The sequence below is a fragment of the Typopeltis vanoorti genome, chromosome 13 (genome assembly GCF_054136105.1).
Source record: "Typopeltis vanoorti isolate ZY-2024b chromosome 13, IOZ_Tvanoo_1.0, whole genome shotgun sequence".
NCBI classification, from domain to species: domain Eukaryota; kingdom Metazoa; phylum Arthropoda; class Arachnida; order Uropygi; family Thelyphonidae; genus Typopeltis; species Typopeltis vanoorti.
The window spans coordinates 103,511,421-103,534,066 of NC_143561.1; the positions used below are offsets into that span (position 1 = coordinate 103,511,421).

Consider the following 22,646-nt stretch of genomic DNA (forward strand, 5'->3'; position numbering starts at 1 on the left):
TGGGCTAATATTTACCTCCAGTCTTTCCTGGCATAACACATCACATCAATAGCCTCCTCAGCATCCAAGAAACTTGTCATTATTTTTTGTTCAAGAGCCTATTTTACACCCAACCAACTCGTAACTATATATAAATCCCAAATCTGCCTATGTTTAGAATACTGCTCACATGTTTTGGGTAGTGTACATAAAACTTCCCTTAAAATCCTTCACGTTGTCCAGAGGTGATGAGCAGTTAGGCTTATTGATGATTTCTCTCTCTCTCTCTCTCTCTCTTAGATTCACTTCCACCTCTATCTCATAGGTGCAATGTTTCAGCACTGTCTTCTATAGGTACTTACATGTTCACTGCTCCAGTGATTTGGCAACTACTATTCCTCCACTTTCTGTTTCACCTGTTAATACAAGAGCAGCTGCTGCCCAGCATCCTTTTCCTGTGCAAATGTAAACACACCGAACCTTCTTCTAATCCTCCTCTTTTATTCTCTCCACATCTGTCCTCTGGAACTGCCTTCATCTCATGAAGTATTAACAACAACCTGCAACTCTTCAAAAAAAAAAAAACCCACTATCTTAGTCCTCTGCACTTCACATGTTTTACGCTAATGTGGTTATAGGTCCCTTGACTGCTCATATATGGAATCGATATAAAAAAAAATCTTTCGTTGTAAGATTTTAATTATGCCATCGTAAATTCACTTATGCATGTCTAGAATTTATAGGATCACATGCTGTTTGCTCTCTACCCTACAACTTAGAGGACACATATCACAAATGTTAATTATTAATAATTTGTTTTCCAGTAATGACAGCATTTCTACTCACACTTGGTTCTCTGCTTTACATTTCCCATTTTCACATGGCTTATTAATAATTGTCTGCATATTTACATTGAGTAATTCAGATATACCAATCAAATATGGTAATTTCCTTCATTATTGTTTTCTGATGTATTCTACAACAAACACATTGCCCCCCCCCCTCACAGATTTGGTTACAATAACCTTCACGATACATAGTGCATCTGCCAAAATGCAAGTGTGAAATTTCTGTGGGACACAGTGCTTTCTGTTGCCCCATCAGAGGTGATGGCGAGAGAGACATAGATACATTGCTTCAATGTGTTAAATCCAAGAACAAGTTTGCCAGAACTTGTTCTTGGATTTAATAGCTAACCATATGTTAACCATAACAGCTGTATAAACATTATTCTAAACGAATTAATGGAATTCCTGCCATTAGTATAGACAAGGATAGAATAAGAGGCCATCTCCCTGGAAGTTGTATAAGTCAAACTCAATATGAATGTGGAAACAGTTGCTATCTGACTCTCAGTAGGGACTCTAATAACAGTATACTATATCTACATTTCTCCTGTTGCAGATATCTCTCAAAATGAAGTTGATATCATGTAGCAGTTATTCTGAATTAGAGATAAATGTTACAAGTTTTTCCACTTGATTATACTATAAATTAAAGATGCCAAGAAATTATATTCTTGGTTTCATACCTCATTGAAGTGTAAGCAGATAGTTTGCACATGAAGTCACTTCACGACTGGGCTACTTGTATATAGAGCAGGCCTGCACAACTTGATTGTCTTTGAGGGCCAAACCCAACTTGGACCATCTGACCAAGGGCCAGATCACTTTGGACCTTGAATCTTAGACTAATCCACTGCAGCTAAACTTAAGTAAATTTGTTAGTAGGTCTACAGTAAATACTAATTAATATGCATATTTAAATTTTTTAGTTACAATTAAAATTATAATCAAAATCATTTACAAACAGATATAGCTGCAAAATTTCTCAATCAAAACCACTTAAACATAAATACAAACTTTACTAATAATTTCACTGAGAATATCACTTATTCTCATTGAAATATCAGTGACTGAATGTCACATTGTGACATATTGCATTTCTTTGTTGCCACTATTTTATCAAAGTTTGGTGTCATGTTTGAAGTGGCCATTCTTAATATGGCCTCTAAATTGATATCACTTAAAGATGAATGCTGTCTGGTTTTGTTCAAGTTCATGACCGAAAATGTTTGTTCACAAGTATATGTGCTCCCAAACATACAAAATACCTGGTAGGCAGTATCCAACAAACTTTTAAATTTATCCTGATCCAGAATAGAATAAAACTCTTGTAAAGCACTCTCCCTATGCTTGTCCCAATAGTTTTCAGAACACTGGAGATCAATAACTTCCATCTGGAGTTCGACAGGTAGATTTCCTGCTTTGATAGAAAATGGATCCTCAATCATTTTTATGTGGACTTCGTCTTTATTACTCAGTGACATTCTTTTCTGAAACTCCTCACTTAGAAGTGATATGTGCTTATATTTTCCACCCACCATTGAATGATATTCTGTCGACAAGTTAAGAAATGTGACATATCTCCTTAGAAGTTGATTTTCAAACAAACTTGATTTTTTGAATGTTTTTATAAGAGACATTAACTGAAAAACAAACTTATTATTTCCTTGAAGCTGTAAGTTGAGGTCATTCAAGTGACTGAAAATGTCACACAAGAAAAATACATCTTGATTCCATTCTTCATCCATTATTTCTGGAAATTTTTCCATATCTTCTTGAGATTCCAAAAATTCAACTAGTTCATTTTTTAGAGTGACAATGTGTGACAAAACTTTACTGCAGCCCAACCAACGTACATCAGTGTGGTATGGTAGATCCCCGTACTCGGCATCAATTTCTTCTAGAAGCACCTGAAACATTCTGTGTTTCAAACTCCAAGCTCGAATATAGTTGACCAGAGCAAATACTACTTTAATCATATGATCAAACTGCAAAACCTTTGAACATAACACCTGCTGATGAATTAGGCAGTGAAATTTTGTCAGTGGTTTACCTGCATACTGTTCAATAAATGTTACAGCACCAAAATTTTTTCCACACATAGATGTGTGGAAAATCCATCATGTTGGGCACCATCAGTTCAAACTGCTACTAAATTCTTGAAATTTAAGGATAGTTTTTTGGTTATGCACATCTTTACATTTTTCTCTGCGATCTCCTTTCCTATTGTTCTTCCTTTCATTGAACACAAACTAGCAAGCTCCTCTGTCACCTCAAAATTCTTATTAATACCTCTTACATAAATTAAAAGCTGTGCAGTATCTTTCATGTCAGTACCTTCATCCATAGCAAGCGAATAATAGACAAATTCACTAGCCAATCTTTCAGGTTATCTTTAAGAACCTCGGCAATATCAGCCACCCTGCACTGAACAGTCATATGGGACAAACTGATATTTTCAAAATTATTTTTCTTATAGGACACAATTCGGAAATGGCAATTTTCAGACACTTTTTTTTATCAACTCTCCCTCAGTAAATGATTCACCAGCACAAACTATTTCTTGTAATATTTTTAAGCTTATCTTTGTGGCAACTTCGTTTGCAGATGTCGCTTTTTAAAGGCTTGTTGTTCACCGCTAAGGACTCTAAATAACTTTGCTGCTTTTATTTGCTTTTTACTTTCATCCCACTTGCCAAGGTTAGGATGTTTTGATTCAAAATGATGTCTCAGATTGTACTCTTTCGGCACAGCGATAGATTCCCGGCAAACAATGCACACTATTTTGTCCTTAAACAACGTAAACAAATGTTTGTTCACTCAAGGTTAAATGCTCGATGTTCCGAATCTATTTTACGCTATTTACTTAAGCTCATTGTGTCGAGATCGACAATATTAATTACAAAAAACTAATGATGAAAAACTCACAATAACGTAGGTTATGATAACAGTTATGTAATGTATTGCTCCATCTATAACCAATCACTACACTGCCAAAGCCAGTCAAGGCACGGCCAAATTTGTGTAATATGATGCGTTCTCGTCTGTAGACATCAAGTCGTTATCACAGAGATGTAACTTTTAATTTCCACGCAGCACCACTAGCACTAACAAAACCTCGAAGCGATTGTAATAATTTGTTATTAAATACGAAAGTGGGAATAACTCCAAATGCAATTTATTGTTGAGTTGAAAAGAAACATGATTGTGACATTAATTGCATGATGTAAACATGCAGTCTTAGTAAAAATTTAATTAAAATCATCTAATTTCATATTTCCCCATATGATTAATTAATTTCAATCAGGCAGATGGACCAAAATAAATAGCATTGTGGGCGACATGTTGTGCAGACCTGATATAGAGGCTAATGACTTCACATCAGTTGCTTTACTATCCCATAATGCATCACACATATCCTTATTTTTCAAATATATCCTTATATTTCAAACATTTTTAATGCTATGCATTATGGGAAGGGCCATTGCCCAGATCAGTTTTGACCCTTATTTGAGGTCTCATCAGTTCGAGCCAACCCAGCACAGACCAAGTAGAGATCAGTTCTGGACCATGGAGACTTCCACCAAATTTCCCATTGATCTTTTCAACTGAATTCCAGACCCTCTGTTCAAATTCAAATAATGTTACCTGGAATTGGGATATGTGGTTAAAATTCAAACAAGCAGTAAAACAGTATACGATGGAATGGGAGATAGGAACAGACTTTACTCAAAAGGAGAAAGTCGAAAAATTTGTATAATGAGTGAAGCTGGTTCATAACAAACTAACGTGATGGTATAGAATGTAGCAACATCATTAGAAAATAAACATAGAGATAGAAGTGGAAAGGCAAAACAAGTAGAAGAAAGAAATTTTAAAATAATAATACAAAGCATTTAGCAGATTGTTCTTCAGCTGCATTTTTCAATAGACAGTTGACTAAATTCTGAAAAGAAAGGACTACCACTCAAATCTGCCTTGATGGTGAAGACATATTCACCATTCAAGACATTAACTCTTTTCAAAAATACTACAAAAATCTGTTTGAAGACAATAGTACTGTTGGAAATTATAACTCTTGGAATGTTAATAGTTTTCTTGTTCATATACAAAAAATGGGCTTGACAGACCCATTACAGCATCTGAAGTTGCCACAGCCTATAAAGAATGCCAGACAAGATAGTATCCAGGACCTGATGGTCTATGGTTAGAACTCTATCATGAGGCTTGGGATTTTATTCTTCCCATTCTAGTTATACTATTTAATTCTTTTCTCACAACAGGACACATACCAAGTGAATTTGTAGCAAGCCATACCGTCCTCATTCCAAAACCTAATAGAGACCACACCTTAATCAGCAGCTGGAGACCTATTTCTCTATCTAATACTGATTACAAGATATTTTTCTGCATTATCAATAATGGGCTCAGAGTGGGAATGAGATACAGAATTAAAAGCACACAGATGTATGGAGTTCCAGACTAAGCAGTAGAATTTAACCTTTTTATACTACATGAACTAATCGACTTAGTTAATACAAAAAAGCAGTCGATGGCAGTGCTATCAGTAGACCTTACTCAAGCAGTTGATCATGTATAGCATCCCTTTCTGTTCCACATCCTCCAGCAAATTGGTGTAGGTAAAAAGCTGCTATCCATTATCGATGGAGCCTACGGACTACCCATCTCCTATTTAATGGGTTCCTGTCAGACCCAATCAAAATTCGAAAAGGAGTCAAGCAAGGTTGCCTTTTTAGTCCATTGCTCTTTGCAATGGTTCTTGAACCTTTCTTATAGGAAGTCGACAATACACGTGTGCGAGGAATAACAGTTCCTTCAACTGTGAAGGAAAATAAGGTATTAGCATATGCTGATGATATAGTGGGTACTGTGAAGGATAATGATTCGATATATATGTCTTTTTGTATTTTGGAAAAATACAAAAAGATATATATCGAATCATTATCCTTGGAGTTGATGGTAACCCCTGCTACCATCAACTCCAAGTTTTTTATGCTGAATACCAGTGGTGAGTCATATCCTGGAGAATCATTCTTTTTATGTTTTCTTTTTGAGTAGTTTTAAAAAGATCAAAATCTGTGGTATCACTTGATGTTGCAGCCATTTTTGCTACTTCATCTGCAGTTTCATTTCCCTTATGTGGGATGGAATCCATTGGAAAATTATTTCGGAATCCTTATGTAATTTGTTTTTTTTGCTATGTCTCTAAGTATTTCTTGATTGCTAGTGTAGCAGTTCTTAAAAGCTTGAAAGACTGCTGAGGAATCTGTGAAAAATATAAATTCCTTTTGGTTTTGTTTATCCAAATGTTGCATTGCTGTGTTAATGGCTATTAATTCTGCATGGTATGAATTGCATCCTATACTGTTGGTTGTTTTTAGCTCTATACTTTGAGAGCCACAGATGAGTATGCTGCTCCCAGAATTGCCATTTGGATTTTTGGTGTCATCTGTGTAGGTCTTTGAGTCAGGTCCATATTTCATTATTTTTAAAAGAGCTAATGATATCAAAATTTCAGGGTTTTTCTAAGCTTTCTTTCTCGTGTTTCCCTATTTCAAAATTAATGACTATATTTTTCCTGTCTTGATTTGGAAGAAATGCTGGCCAGTTGGCTATTTTATTTGGCCAATCCAAGGGAATTTTATTTTCCATGATTTTATGCATTGTTAATTTTTTTCTTTATTCTGTTTGTTGGTTGCCACTTTTTAAAACATTAACTTGTTCTATGATTTGCATGGTTGGCTCTTTTTTTTACAAATTTAGTAAGATTTTCTTTTCACCTAATTTTTAAAGGAACAAGGTTGGATTCATTTTTCTGTTGTTTTTCCAGGAGTTGTATTCCTTAGTCCACATATGATTCTAGCTGCATTTTTCTGTCTTTTTATAAGCTTGTCTAAACTGGTTTGTGATGTTTGCATCCAGATGGGCGAAGCATATTCCATTATTGGGTCAGATAATAGAGGTGTATGGGACTTAAGGTTTTGGCATTGGCTCCTCACTCTCTGCCAGAGATACTTTTTATGATATTTAGTCTTCTTTTTTGCTCTGACTGCAACAGTGTTGATATGTTTATTGAAGCTTAGTGATGGATCTGGAGTAACTTCAAGGTATTTGGGATTTTCATTAAATGTAATTAGTTTATTGTTTAGCATAATCTCTGGTCTCCTAATCTCCATTTTCTAAGGTGATTATTAATGGTAAATGCACAAATTTCTGATTTAATAGGGTTAATTTTGATTTTTTGGTTTTCACAGTATGTAGATAAACTTTCAATGGCTTTGTTTAAGTGACCTTCTGCTGTTTCTAAGTTGTTGTGAGCTGAGAATAGGACCAAATCATCAGCAAACATAGCTATCTTTGTTTTTTATTTATCTTTTTGTCTAAGTCATTTAAGTAGATGAAAAAAAGGAGTGGGCTCAAAATGCTGCCTTGAGGGAGTCCCTGTCATAGATTACTTAAGTATTCTCCATCAATGTTCATTCTTTTCTCCTAGTTCAGTTTTCTTATAACATATTCAAGGACTGTAGCAAATAATTATATTGAGATAGTCTCCCTGTCTGACTCCTCTTTTTATTTCTGTTTCTCTTTCTTTTCTATTTAAATTTATTATTGATGAACCTCCATCATATATATATGAGTTAATATAAATAAAATCTATTCCTATATGTTTTAAAGCTTCAAGCATTTTACACAGGTCTGTTGAGTTGTTTTTTCATAATATGCAAGTTAAAAAACTGATATATTATATTCTTTTGTTTTTTCCATTCCTTCATTTACGGCTTGTAAATGATGATCTAAAGTTGAGAAGGATGTTCTGAAACCTGCATGTTCTTTTGGTTGATGAATATTTAATTATTGTTTGTTCTACTCTATAATTTTTGTAAACTGCTTATGAAGGACTGGGTATAAGGGTTATATATATATATATATATATATATATAAAGGGTTATTATAGGTCTATTTCTTATGTCAGTTTTATCACCTTTTTTATACAGAATGATTTTTCTATGACTGTTCTTAAACACTCACTATAGAATTCTTCTAGTTTTATGCACAAGAGATCTCCATTTTTTAACATTTCTATTATATTCCATCAAGTTCAGGTGCTTTTCCATTTTATATATATATTTTTTAAGTGCATGTTTTACTTCATCTTCGACCATAAATTCATTATAGTTTTCAGTAGGCTTTTTTCTATTGTTGTCCTCTATTACTTTCCCTTTATTTATATATAATTCTTGATAAAATTTAGCTATAATCTCCACCATGTTTGTGCTGTTTATAATCAGTATTTCATTTTCATCTTTTACACCTGTCATATAAAGATTACTTGCATTACAAGACAGTTTTCTTTATACCATTATTTTCTCTTGGTGTTCTTATCATTTCTGTATTGAAATGTCTTATATCCTCTTATCTTTTTTCTGATTGTTTTGCAAAGTTCAGTATATTCCATGTTTCTTCTTTTTTGTATTCAATCTTTAGTTTCCTTCTTTAATTTGTCTATTTTTGCTCTTTTGAAATTCCTAGATAAATTTTCAACATTCTTTATTATACTTTTTGTTAGGATACTGTCGAAATTTTCAATATTTTTCTCTTTATATACGGTACAGTATTTGTCTTGTACCATATATGGTTTATCTGTTAATATATGAGGGATGTTCAGAAAGTAAGTTTCGTTTTTAAATATTTTCAATGCAGTGCTGCAATCACAATGGTGCACATGAGTGCTGAGTTTGTTGATTCGTTAGCAAGGCGTTGGTGCCATTTTCAGACATCAAATATTAAAATAATGTTTACCATTTACTAGGAGATGATGTAATTGGTTATAAACAAGTTCTGCTTCTTCATCCATGTAGCTACATGAAGGTAGGCAAACTTGCACTATTCTTAGAGTATGTCTTCTATTTAGTCTTGTGATTTGGTAGATTCTTTCTGATATAAATTTTGCATCTTCTGAGTTACTTTTTATTTTATTGTTAATCAAAAAACCAACACCATGTTTGCTTTCATTTTGTTTTCCACTTGTTATTAGTAAATGCCCATTGTTTAGATCTTGGGTTGTATTTTCTTTATATATGTTCACTTATCCCAATTATATCCCACCTAACTGTCCAGCTCTTTATGTAGGTTTATTAACCTGTCATCACCGATAAGAGTACCCACATTATAAGTAGCTGTGTATACAGGGTGGTTCAAAATTTCACTTACAAACTTTGAGGGGAGGTAGAGAACATCAAAATCAACCATATTCACATATGAAAGCATAACCGGAAATGGCACCGGAAGGTACTAACAGGGACACAAAGATACAGAAATAACACAAGGCAGTAAGTAGTGTAAAAAAAACTTTATTAGATATAACGGAACAGTTCAGTAGTAGTTGGATACATAATATGGTAAACGAGGTGCATGTCTGCCATCTCAGCATCTGTAAAACGATGCACGTTCTTCGTACAGTGTCGAAAGCTTGAATGAGGAATCCCCGATTACCACAGCAGTGTAAATTGGGGAGAGGAAGATGCATATAGCAATAAGGGAATGGAATCTCTAGAATTCTTGAGGGACAAGTGTCTTGGGCAACATGTAATAGAGGGAACAAGTGGTTCAAGAGTTTTGGATTTGGTCATAGCATCAGAAGAATTGATAATAACTGAGATGACATCTCTCCCACCAGTTGGAGAGAGTGACCATATGGTTTTTGACTTGGAGGATGAATAGACATGCAGGAGTATCAAAGAGATGGGAACGTGTGTGGAATTATAAGGCAGGTGATTATGATAGTCTTAGATGTCAACTTGGGGAAGTTTCATGGAGAGAAGAATTGGAAGTATGGGATATCATTAGTGCTTGGGAAATTGTGAAGGAATATTTGTTAGCAGCAATAGTAAGCTGTATTCCACGAGTGAAGAAGAGGACACAATTTGGAGTAAAGTGGATGACAAACAATATTAAACAGGAATTGCATGCGAAAAAGAGGCTATGGAAGAGATACAAGGAGACAAGTGAAGAGAAGATTCATGAAGAATATAAGACGCAGGCCAGGAGAGTGACTAGTATGGTAAGGAAGGCGAAACTGGAATATGAGAAGAGATTGGCCCTAAGATCCAAAGAAAATCCTAGAGAATTTTTAGCTATGTGGCAGTAGGAAGAGAAATGACTGTGGAAGAATGATATTCTGGGATAAAAATGGAAATAGAGTGACTGATGCAGAGGACATAGTGGAATTGTTCAATGAACACTTTATTGGAGTATTTCATCCTGGAGGAGTCAGTTTGAATACTAGAGGGATAGGGCAGGTTCGAGGTTTAGAGGTGCAGGAGGAGAGTGTGTTCCAAATACTGAGTACTCTTGATGTCAGTAAAGTAGTGGGACTGGATGGTATTTCACTACGAGTTTTGAGAGAATGTGCTAAAGAACTGACAGCGCCTTTGATCTGGCTTTTCAGTGAAAGTGTGGCTGCAGGAAAGGTGCCCAAGGAATGGAAGCAAGGTAAGATAGTGCCATAGCACTATCTTAACAACTACTGATGACACAGTAGTTGTTAAGATCTTGGAGAAATTAGTGAGGGACCATATACAGCATTGGGCAGATGAGGGTACTGTTATCTGTGAGAGTCGACATGGATTTGTGAAAGGGGCACTCTTGTTTTAGCAATATGCTAGCCTTTTATAATAAAGTTACAAGAGCAGTAGATGAGGGAAAGCCATATACTGCTATTTTCTTGGACTTAGCAAAGGCATTTGACAGGGTGCCACATGATAAGCTGATATTTAAGTTGCAGCACATAGATCTGGATGCTAGGTTGATCAACTGGATTCAGGATTGGCTGTCCGATAGGTTTCAGAGTTGTGTATGGTGGGGCAGTTTCGAGGAGGCAGAGGGTTACAAGTGGGGTCCCTCAGGACTGAGTACTGGGACCTAGATTGTTTAACCTTTATATCAATGACATTGTCAGTGGATTGCAGGGGGATATTCAATTGGTTGCAGATGATGCGAAGCTGGTAGCCCTGCAAGAGGATTTGAATAAAGTTCGACAGGTGGGCAAATGAATGGGGGAGGGGTGTCAGTTTAATGCAGCAAAATGTAAAGTCTTGAGATTTGGGACACATCGATGGGACGCTACATACTCTATGGGAGGAGCTATACTGGAGGAAGTAGGGGAGACAAGAGATCTGGGGTTGATGATTGATAGAAACCTGAACTTTAGGGAACATATTGCAAAGGTGGTGAAGGTAACACAGAGGATTGCTGCAATAATGAGAAGGACACTAACCTGCAGAGATAAAAGAGCTATTATTCCGTTGTATAAGACTCTGATCAGACCACTTAGACTATTGTTCTCAGATTTGGTCTCCAGGATTTGAAGGGGATAAATTAACTGTGGAAAGGGTACAAAGGTGGATAACAAAGATGGTTTCAGGACTGTACAATGTTAATTATGAGGATCTGCTGAGGGAATGTGGACTGCAGAGTTTGTTGGATAGAAGGAGAGTTGATATGATTAAGACTTTTAAACTGTTGAGAGGTGGTTACAGGGTTGACACTGGGGAGTTCTTTCGCTTGGTTGAACAGTGGGAAGGAGTGATGACAAGGGGCCATCCCTGGAAGTTACGAAAAGAAACTGTGAGCAAGAGGGTGAGGAGTGGTTTCTTTGCATGGAAGGTAGTTGAACCATGGAATGCATTGCCTGATAGAGTGGTGAGAGTGAGAATGGTTATTGAGTTTAAGGAGTGGTATGATAGACTTTGTGTTTCCTAGGAAACAGTCTATCACAAAATCATGATGAGTCTTGATTAACTTTGTGTTTCTTAGGAAGGACCTCCTGCGATGAGTCTTTTGACTCCATGGAGGCCTGAATAAAAAAATTTTAAAAAATCCAGTGATAAACATTACAGAAGGAATAACCATCTACAGTGACTCAAAATCTGCACTCAAGGCATTAAAAAATGGAAAAACAAAACCAACGCATGAAATTCATTAACTACTAACAATTTTAAATTTGAAAAATAAGAACTGCACACTGTAATGGATACCAGCCCATGTAAATAATGAAGGCAATGAAAGAGCAGACAGACTAGCCAAAGAAGCAAGATACTTACCTCAAAAATTACACATGCTATCACTAATTTATGCTAACTCTGTCGTCAAAATAAGATTGGTAAAACAAACTATCAAGAAGAAGAATGAAATCAGTGAAATTAATGAAAATAGAGAAATAACCGCAATCATCACCAGACTAAGGACGGAACATTTTAAAGGCATGAAAATTCAGCCAGATGGTAGTAGGAGCTATGAAACATGCAAAACACTGTACAGGAGTTGAACTAACACCTGTCCATATTTATTCTTGTCCAGTGTTAAATCTTGAATGAAAGGGATTTTAGTAATATAATACCTTTTATTCAGATTTTACTAGTATACTAAATCCTGCTAAAATAATTGTATATCAATGAATAAACTTGGTGTGATCGTAATAGAAATAATGTTTTTTTTTTAATTATTAATAATGTATTATCAATAGTTTTGTGTAAGAACAAAGAAGATTGTATTGTGTCTAAGTATGCCATAGTGAACAAAAAATTCCAGACAGGATTAAGAAGATTAAGTCATGACCTGAGGCTACTGTACACATGCAGCGCGATATTACACGGGGTCTCCCATCTAATTGCACCGATAGACGTGGGTGTCGGGTGCAGAAAATTATGGTACCCAGTGGATGATGACGTAAGCAAAAATGAAGGTCACTGGGACCGTATAAATAGCAGTTCGCTATGTCGAAACGGGGTCGTGTCTTGCCTTTTTCTTGGAGTAAGAGTTAGAGTCGATCTGGTCCCAGGTCAGCGAGAAATTTCGAGGTCACGTGGGGGACTGAAGTTACAATGTACACTATGGCAGCGGAGTTTTGCTAACATCGTCGGAGATAAATTGTAATCGCCTTCGGAGACCTGTGTTCTAGATAGAAAAATGCCGAGGAACTGACGTGACTGAGATAAGCTGTTTTTAGAAGAATTTTGATGCCGAGTTTCCATGCTGCCAAGTTCCTGATGTCCGCTGATAATTAAGAGGGATCTTGCAAGCCCCAGTTCAATGCTAAAGTCAAACGGGAACAGAAGGAGATTTCAATGATCATTCAGAGAGGTACAGATTTCTGTTCAAGTAAGATCTTTTCATTGTTTAGCTAAAGAAAAAGATTGTGATTTAATTAAGGGGCTTATTTTATAGTGATACTTGAGGAATTTAGGCCTTATGCTGATAGTTGAGATATTTTGTTATATGTGAGAGAAGGTCTGGTAAAAAAAAATTTAAGGTGAAACATCATGTATTTTATGTTTATAGCTATTGCCTAAGCCTGCAGAATGTTATGTAAGATTAATCTGAGTATGACCAAGTTTAATTAGAGAAAATTATAGACACGTGGTCTTACTAGAATTGAATATGATGAGGAACTAAATTGTAAACGCAGTCATTAGTTGTAATTCGAAGCATAGAAGCTAATTTACTTAGTACTTAAAATTGACCCATTGTACATTTCATTGATGTAAAATAAATTGTTTTCTTGTTTAAATAATTTGCCTGATTTCTATTTCCAATGCACTACTCATTAATTCGGATCTGTGTGAGCCTTAAAATTAGATATTGTCACAACTGCATAACAGAAAATTTAAGTTGATAGATTTTTTTCTATGGCTAGCTTAGGTTGTTATACAGGTTGTAGATGGGGCCTCCACATTCTTGAAATGGTTAGGCCATCATTTTTGTTGAGATTTGGGCTGTGTTTGAGCATGTCACATGACTTTAAATTTTCTCTCAAACCAGGTTTTGGTGCAGTGTAGGGACTTTGTATTTTTCCAATCAATTCTGTGGAGTGTGTGGTCAAAAAGTTTGGAGTGTGTGGTCAAAAAGGCCGGTTTTACAAAAATGGAGGTATTTAATGTTGTCGTTTGTGTTCGTCTTGTCTGATTGGGATAGTTTGCCCTGTTTCCCCTATGTATGGTATGTTGCATGTGCATTGTATTTTGTATACCCCTGGGTGGGCTAGGTGTGGAAGAGGATCTTTAGAAGAACTGAGTAGGTGTCTTAACTTATTTGCGGGTTTAATGGTGGTTTTAATGTTGTATTTGCGAAGTGTTCTGTCTTTTTTTTTTCAGAAATTCCTCTAACATAAGGAATGGCAATAGCATTCTTAAAATCTTTTTTGTTCTTACTGGTATCTTTATGGAGGATCTTATGAATAGTTTTTTTACTGTATCCATTTTTGATAAATGTTTGGTTGATGATCTTGTATTCCTGGTTTAGAGCCTGTTCATTAGAACAAATAGTTAGGGCTCTGTGTTTAGTCAGCTTTGACATAACTTCCCTTTTCACCAATGTCCCAATCAATGACACGATCTTGCTCCTACAGAACATATTTCCACATGACATCACGGCCCTCTTTGCCCACATACTCCGCTCCAGATATTTTGTGTGGCAAAATAATTTTTACCTTCAAAAACAAGGTACAGCCATGGGTTTACCACTTTCTCCCTCAATAGATAACTTTTATATGGAAGACTTTGAGCAACGTGCTCTAGAGACAGCATGTCTAAAGCCCAAAATTTGGTTCAGATACGTCGACAATATTTTCGCGATTTGGCCCCACGGCCGTGAAGCTCTAAATACTTTCCTTAGCCACCTAAACAAACAACACAAACGTATCCAATTCACCTTTGAAATGGAAAAAAAAACAACTCTCTCTCTTCCTTTCCTAGACACGCTTGTCACACGTCTTCCATCTGGCTGTATCTCCTTCTCAGTTTACTGCAAACCTACACACACAGGCCAATGCATACACAAAAATTATTACCAACACAAAAACTAGGTGTCATAAGCACCCTTAAACACAGAGCCCTAACTATTTGTTCTAATGAACAGGCTCTAAACCAGGAATACAAGATCATCAACCAAACATTTATCAAAAATGGATACAGTAAAAAAACTATTCATAAGATCCTCCATAAAGATACCAGTAAGAACAAAAAAAAAGATTTCAAGAATGCTATTGCCATTCCTTATGTTAGAGGCATTTCTGAAAAAATAGACAAAACACTTCTGTCTCTCCTTCTCAGTTTACCACAAACCTACACACACAGGCCAATACATACACAAAAATTATTACCAACACAAAAACTAGGTGTCATAAGCACCCTTAAACACAGAGCCCTAACTATTTGTTCTAATGAACAGGCTCTAAACCAGGAATACAAGATCATCAACCAGACATTTATCAAAAATGGATGCAGTAAAAAAAAACTATTCATAAGATCCTCCATAAAGATACTGATACTAGTAAGAACAAAAAAAAAGATTTCAAGAATGCTATTGCCATTCCTTATGTTAGAGGCATTACTGAAAAAATAGACAAAACACTTCACACATACAACATTAAAACCACCTTTAAACCCCCAAATAAGTTAAGACACCTACTCAGTTCTTCTAAAGATCCTCTTCCACACCTAGCCCACCCAGGGGTATACAAAATACAATGCACATGCAACATACCATACATAGGGGAAACAGGGCGAACTGTCCCAATCAGACAAGACTAACACAAACGACATTAAATACCTCCATTTTGGTAAAACCGGCCTTTCTGACCACGCACTCCAAACATACCACAGAATTGATTGGAAAAATACCAAGTCCCTGCACTGCACCAAAACCTGTTTGAGAGAAAATTTAAAGAGTCATGTGAAATGCTCAAACACAACCCAAATCTCAACAAAAATGATGGCCTAACCATTTCAAGAATGTGGAGGCCCCATCTACAACCTGTATAACAACCTAAGCTAGCCATAGAAAAATTCCACTACAAGAAGACATGTAACATTCAACAGCAACTGAAAGAATGGCAATAGCATTCTTGAAATCTTTTTGAAACCTTCTTGAAATCTTTTTGAAACCTGTTCTGCCTCAGAATATGTCTGAGTGGCTAAGTAAGTAAGCTATATTATCAGCTCTCTCTTCATTCCCAAGAGGTAGAAGATACTGGTAGGAAGCTATTCCTCTGGGGTACTATTGCACCCCCTCCAGAGACAACGATGGCTTGTGTTATATCCTGAGAATAATACTGGTATTCCACTAGCCAAACATCTTCCATGTAGTGCCTACTTGGAACTGCAATACTTGGAAAAGCCTCAGCAGACTATGCATGACAGGATGCTGCAAACAAAACTCATCAAATGGGGCTACCTCACTGGATCAGATAATTGTGAGCCTGGGACAAGGTGCAGTCCATGGAACACCTTCTTTCTTGCCCTCTTATTCAATCACCTTGCACAAAAGAGAACCTTATATCCTGCATGGAAAGGGCAGTTGATTGCATAAGATTCTGGAGGAACATCTGACTATAATTGTATATAACTTATGTATAGTTTCTTTTTCCTTCATATTTTATTTATTATTCCCTGTATAATTTACCTACTAAATTTAAGCTGTTCTCATTTGTAATGTATCCTAATTTGTAGTAAATAATGTTGTACCAATTACTTACTATTCTACCACTTGTTTGGATACGAAATAAGCCAGTGCACCCTCTTAGTCTGATTCCTTAGTATTGACCTGTCCAGGCTGGGAGGCCCTGCTGATAGAATACCGTACTGCTGTCAAAGTTCAATACATCCTCAAAACACACAAGCCCCCTTCACCACATGAAGGTGAGGATTCCAGCAAAGTGGAAAGTCAGATTATGAGAGAAAAGTAGTTAAGCAGGCCAAAGTAAATCCAAAAGTTTTTTTTTTTTGTTATATAGCAGTAAGAGGAAGAATGGTTATTGAAGGATATCTTTAATCATTGCTGTTGGCAGGAAGGTGACAGAAGCAGAATAAATAGTTAAATTGTTGATTGATCACATTGCAAGGGTTCTATCATCCAGGTGATTTTGCAGTTGTTGATGTGAGAAATGAGATAGATGAACAGGAGATGATTAACTTATTGAAAGATATCACCCATAAATATAGTAGTGGGACTGGGTGTCATGCTGGCCAGTGTGCTACATCAAAGAGTAGGGCCTGTCTTAGTCATTTACTCACATTTTATGATGACAGCAGAATTAGATAAGGGAAATGGTTGCATCATGCTGCTTAAAATTTGCAAAAGCATTTGACAGAATGCTGCACTGAAAACTAATACAAAATTTGGAACAAAAGGGAATATGTGAAGTTTGTGGCATGGATGGGAGAGTAGAATGGATGATATACACTAGAGTAGTATATGGCAGAGTGGAATCAGGAAGAATAAGAGTGACTAATGGAGCACCTCAGGGCTCTGTACTAGAGCTACTACTCTTTAATTTGTATATTTAATGATATAGGAAATGATTTAAGGAGGAATACTCAATTGGTTTGCTGATGATGCAAAACTAGGAAGGAAAATAGTTGATAAAGGTGATGGATATCCTGCAGGATTATTTAAATAAATTGGGATTATGGGCAAAGGATAATGATTTGTCAATTTAATGTTGCTAAATGTATGTTATGCACTTTGGGTCGAAAAGATTGCATATTTTATATGTTGTGTCACATTGGCAGTACTGAATTGCAGGAAGTAGATGAGGCTAGCGATAATTGTCGACAGAGTAAGTTCAGAGGGCATATTGAAAAAAGTTGGCAGAATAGCTCATAGGATTACTTGAATGTTAAAAAACACACTAAACAAGTAAAGATAGGGAGGTTATTATCTCTCTTTATAAGGCAATGATTCAGCCACATCTTTTAGTTTCTTGGGGAACAGAAGGTGGGTGGTGGAATGTGTATTGAAATGTGAGTGACGATGATAGGGAGGTTATTATCTCTCTTTATAAGGCAATGATTCAGCCACATCTTTTAGTTTCTTGGGGAACAGAAGGTGGGTGGTGGAATGTGTATTGAAATGTGAGTGACGATGCTGGTGACAGGTCTGTGGAATATAAAGTTGAGAAATATAAAAGAGGGAACATGATGGAAATTGAGTTTAAGGGATTTTATAAGATTGATACAAAAGAAATTTTTCAATACATGATATATAGAGAATGAGCAAACTAGGGGTCACCTGTAGAAATTGTGTAAGTATGATTAGTAAAGATGTGTGACTAGATTTTTTGCATAGAGTTGTAAATGAATGGATTGTTTAGAAATGAATTAGTTGTCAGTGTCCTGACAATGAATAAATTTAAGGAGAGGTACGATAGGTGTGTGTGTGTGGGGGGGGGATGGAAGCTCACTTGGTTTTTATGATGCATGCCATATCAAAAACGCTGATGGAGCTGATATGTACCTGTGATCATGGGAATTTCGGTCAAGTCTGGACAGCCCAGTTGAGTCAAATTCCACTTATCCTCACCGTCACATGGTGCCCCCCCCCCCCCCCCCCATCATCCTCTCTGTAATTCAGACAGGATGCGAATGAGGAAAATGGTGTACTTCAGAACCCTGGTCGGCGAAGTACAAAAAAAGACCAAAGCAAAGTAAACAGCAATAATATAGCAAATGACATCGAAACAGAAGGACAGATCCTGAGTTCTGCATGACTCTCACCTACTTTTCTACGATGGCAGAAAAGAAAAAGGAAGAATCAGGGGTGCTAACAATACCGCAAATGAAGACAGGCCATCTTTTGGAAAGATTACCCTGGCTCTAGGTACTGTGAATACCTGTACTCTGCCAAAAGATTCCCAAATTGACTTTCTACCTAAAGAATTAGGTAACACAAAAATGGATATTCCAGCCATAAACATGTGTGACTAGATTTTTTGCAGAGTTGTGAATGAATGAAATGGATTGTTTAGAAATGAATTAGTTGTTGGTGTCTTAACAGTGAATAAGTTTAAGGAGAGGTATGATAGGTGTGGGGATGGAAGCTCACTGGGTTTTTTATGACGCATGCCATATCAAAACATTTTATATAAACAAAAGAACTAACAGCCTGGTGGAATGATGGCTCACTAATTTTCCTTAGTCCAGCAACAAACAATGCAAAACAATGTGGAGTCGCATTTATTATAAGGAAAAGACTAATAAAGACAATCATTTTGTGTAACATTCTTTCTGGAAGAGTTAACACTCTGATGGTAGATCCTAGAAAAAAGGCCACCCTTAAAATTATCACATGTTATACTCCTACATCAGCATCAAGTGATAATGAAATAAATAAATTTTACAAGAATCTTGAAAAGCCACTACAACAAAAATCTACGTACACTTTCATCTGTGGCGACTTTAATGCTAAAATTGGGAAGGATAGAAATCAACAATTCCTTCATCAGTTCTTTTGGACTAGGTAATAGAAATGAAAGAGGAGAGAAACTTCTAAATTTCCAGAAACAGTAAAGCCTTTCTTCATGAATACCTTCTTCCAAAAAAGTGCATGAAAAAGTGGACTTGGGAATCCCCAAATGCTATAAGAAATGAAATAGACTACATTCTAGCAGGCTGCAAAAGAATAGTTCAAGACGTAGGAATAATTGGCAGAAAGTATTTTGACATCCATTCAGATCACCGACCACTAACAGCCATCCTACAAATTGACCAAAAGAAGGAAGAAAAAATACGGGCTGTCTCAAACCGTGCAAAGTGACTCAAACATTTAGATCCTGATTTGTTCAAGCAATCTGTTGATCAAATAGAATGGAATATTACAAATATGACATTGACAAAGATTATGACACACTACTGGAAAATCTATGTAGGTGCATGGAAAATTCTAAAGTCAATCAAGAACACTCCAAAAAAGAAAGTCTCCAGATCAAGAAAGAAGATCCCAGAGGACTATCAAACCTACTGCAAAAAAAGGCTGAGAAATGCAGCTGACTCTAAAACGAGTTTACCCACATAACTGGCCATTATAGATCAAATACCCATCCTCATACGCTTCGTATCCATCATATATTTCAATGTAATATCAACGGTATTACAAATTTAACATGCACTTTGCATCCATGATAACTTTGACTTCTATAGTCATCTTGGCCGGTAGCATGGTTAAAAAGAGTTGAAAGAGAGTTAATTATGAAAAGGCCAATCCCAACAGTGCTGCTAGATCAAGATAGAAGAAGACACACAAACAGAACAAAAAATGGAAAAGATAGTATAAGACTTCTACGATGACCCTTTTTCATCAAAATATCTTTTACCCAAACCAAAAAGTGATAATATATATCATGTACCAGAAGTGCTCCCGGATGAAATGGAATATGCACTGATAAACATGAAACCCACTACAGCTCCTGGCATTGATTATATGAAAATCTAGGATGTTCAACAAGGAGGACCACAACTGTATAAATCTCTGGCTGAAAGATTTACTTGGTACCTAAAAGAAGGTACCAATACAAACTAAAAAAAAATACTATCAAAATGGAAGACAGAAACAACAATTCACTTCAAAAGAGGTAACCTAGAAAACATCAACAATTACCATCCTGTATATCTGCTGTCACATATATACAAATTAATGACAAAACTTATATCAAACAGAATCAAAACCACTCTTCAAGAAAATAATAGTAAAGAGCAAGCAGGATTCAAAAATTATATTTTACAATAGATCACATCCAAGTAGTCACAATGATCTCCATCGCATCTCTGGCGGAGATGCAATGGACATCATCATCAGGAGAGATAAATGGATGCGAGGTCATATCGTCAGGGTACGACACCAAGCACAAAGCAGGAGTTGATTTCCTTTTTAACAAAAAAAAAAAAAAAAATCTAGAAAGGCACTCTTAGGCTACAGACCAGTCAATGAACGAATTATAGTAGCAAGATTTCAAGCAAAAACCATTTAATATATCAATAGTCCAGATATATGCACCCACATCTGACAGCACAGTTGAGGATATTGACTTATTTTACAAAAATCTGACAGAGACAATAGAAACAATACCAAAGCAGAAGGTACTAATTATTGAAGGAGATTGAATGCCAAAGTTGGAATAGATAATAGATAAGAGCTAGCATGTTCAATAGCTGTGTCCTCCCATCTTTAACCTGTGTCTCTGAAACTTGGAGCACCACACAATAAGAGGGACTTTGTCTTCAAACCACCCAGCATGCTATGGAAAGAAGAATCTTAGGGATAAGTAAATAAAAAAAAAAAAAAGACATCAAAGATACAACTATCAGAAAATTAACTGGAGTAAAAGAAGTAGTGAAAACCATATATAACAAGCACAGTGAACAGGTCATATTGCAAGACTTAATGACAACAGGTGGACCTACCATGTCACAAATTGTATCCAAGAGAAAACCCAGTAGACCTCCAACTAGATAGGAAGACCCTCTAACCAGAGTGATAGGAAACAAGTGGGAAAAGAATGGCTCAAGATTGCCATAGCTGGAAACTTTATGATCTGCATTTGTGGAGAAACCCTGAATGAAAGCAGTAGGTCCATCCAAGTAAATGATAGGTCGATAGGTATTGTGTGTGTGTGTGTGTGTGTCTGTCTGTCTGTCTGTCTGTCTGTCTGAGTCTCCAACAGTGAGCCTTCTGACTCCATAGAGATACCCATATAATAATAGTAATGTCCTCTGAACTTCAATTTTCTATGGTCCTTCCCAGAACCCTTGCTTCCTCTAATTCTTCCAATATAACATGTGAGCATGAAGCATCATATCTGTGAATCCCATATTTCAAACTCTTGCATATATTTGCATTAAACTGTTATCCCCATTCATTTGGCCACATTTCAAACTTATTCAATTCCTTTCGAAGAGCCCAAACATCATTACTATTACTAATAATCCTCATATTCTTCACATCTGCAAACAACTGAATGTCTCCCTGCAGTCCAGTGGCAATATTGGACCTAAAGATTGAATAGCAATGGTCTCAGTACTTACCCTGGTGGAACTCCACTTGTAATCTTCATGCTCCATTACTACTTCCCCATATATCACTACTCTCCTTAAACTCTGTATCAGAAGTTCATAATCCATTAAACTGATATCCTGACTCATATGGTGCAGCTTAAATATGAACTTTCATTTGGCATCCTCTCAGTTGCCTTTGTCAAATCCAAAAAATTGACAATATGTGCCTTACTCTTGTTCACTGCTCTTGTTACTATTGTAAAAGCCAGGCAGATTGCTCTTGCTACTATTATAAAAGGCAAGGTTTCTGAAACAAGATTGCTGCCCAAATATATGAATAATGTTGCCTTCATCTGCAAAGTTATATATACAAGTGCTTACCAATTTTTCCAAAATCTTACCAAAAGAAGAAATACAAACTGGTCTATAGTTTCAGATCTCCATTCTACTACCACTTTTATGCAATGACACTATCTTATTCTCCTTAAACTTCCCAAAACTTGCCCCGATTGTATGTCTTTTGTTAAACAGCCAGGTTAATGACGTGTCATTTCTACGTGTTCCTCTAAAACACACACACTTGGTAGTCTCCCTGCTTTACTGACATAGCATCTCCAGTGTTCAGAATACATCCTCTTCATTCGCTTCTAATGCTTCTTCCCTCTAGGAATAAAACTTTTTTTTTTTTACCAGGATGTAGCACCTTAATAAAGTGATCATTAAATAGCTCAACTAAGTCATCTGCTTTGTTCACCTGAGTCTTGTCTCCATTCAGTAAGATATTCCATCCACAATTATTTTTCCTCCCTGCTGGTCACTTAGTGGAAAAACTTCTTGGAATTCTCCTTGGAGTTTCCTCTCATATGCTAATTTTTCTCTGCTTACCATGCTAGGCACTTTCCTAGTCTGAGTCTTATATTCTTCAGATAACGTTTCATCACCTTTCTTTATATGCCTTTTGTAATATTTTTTTATA

General features: G+C 36.2%; 1 protein-coding gene across 2 annotated transcripts in view; it reads left to right on the top strand.

Moving 5' to 3' along the window:
- Nucleotides 1-22,646, top strand: part of Fur2 (furin-like protease 2) — a 471,861-nt gene that overhangs the window by 203,197 nt on the left and 246,018 nt on the right. The gene's annotated exons all lie outside the window — the stretch shown is intronic.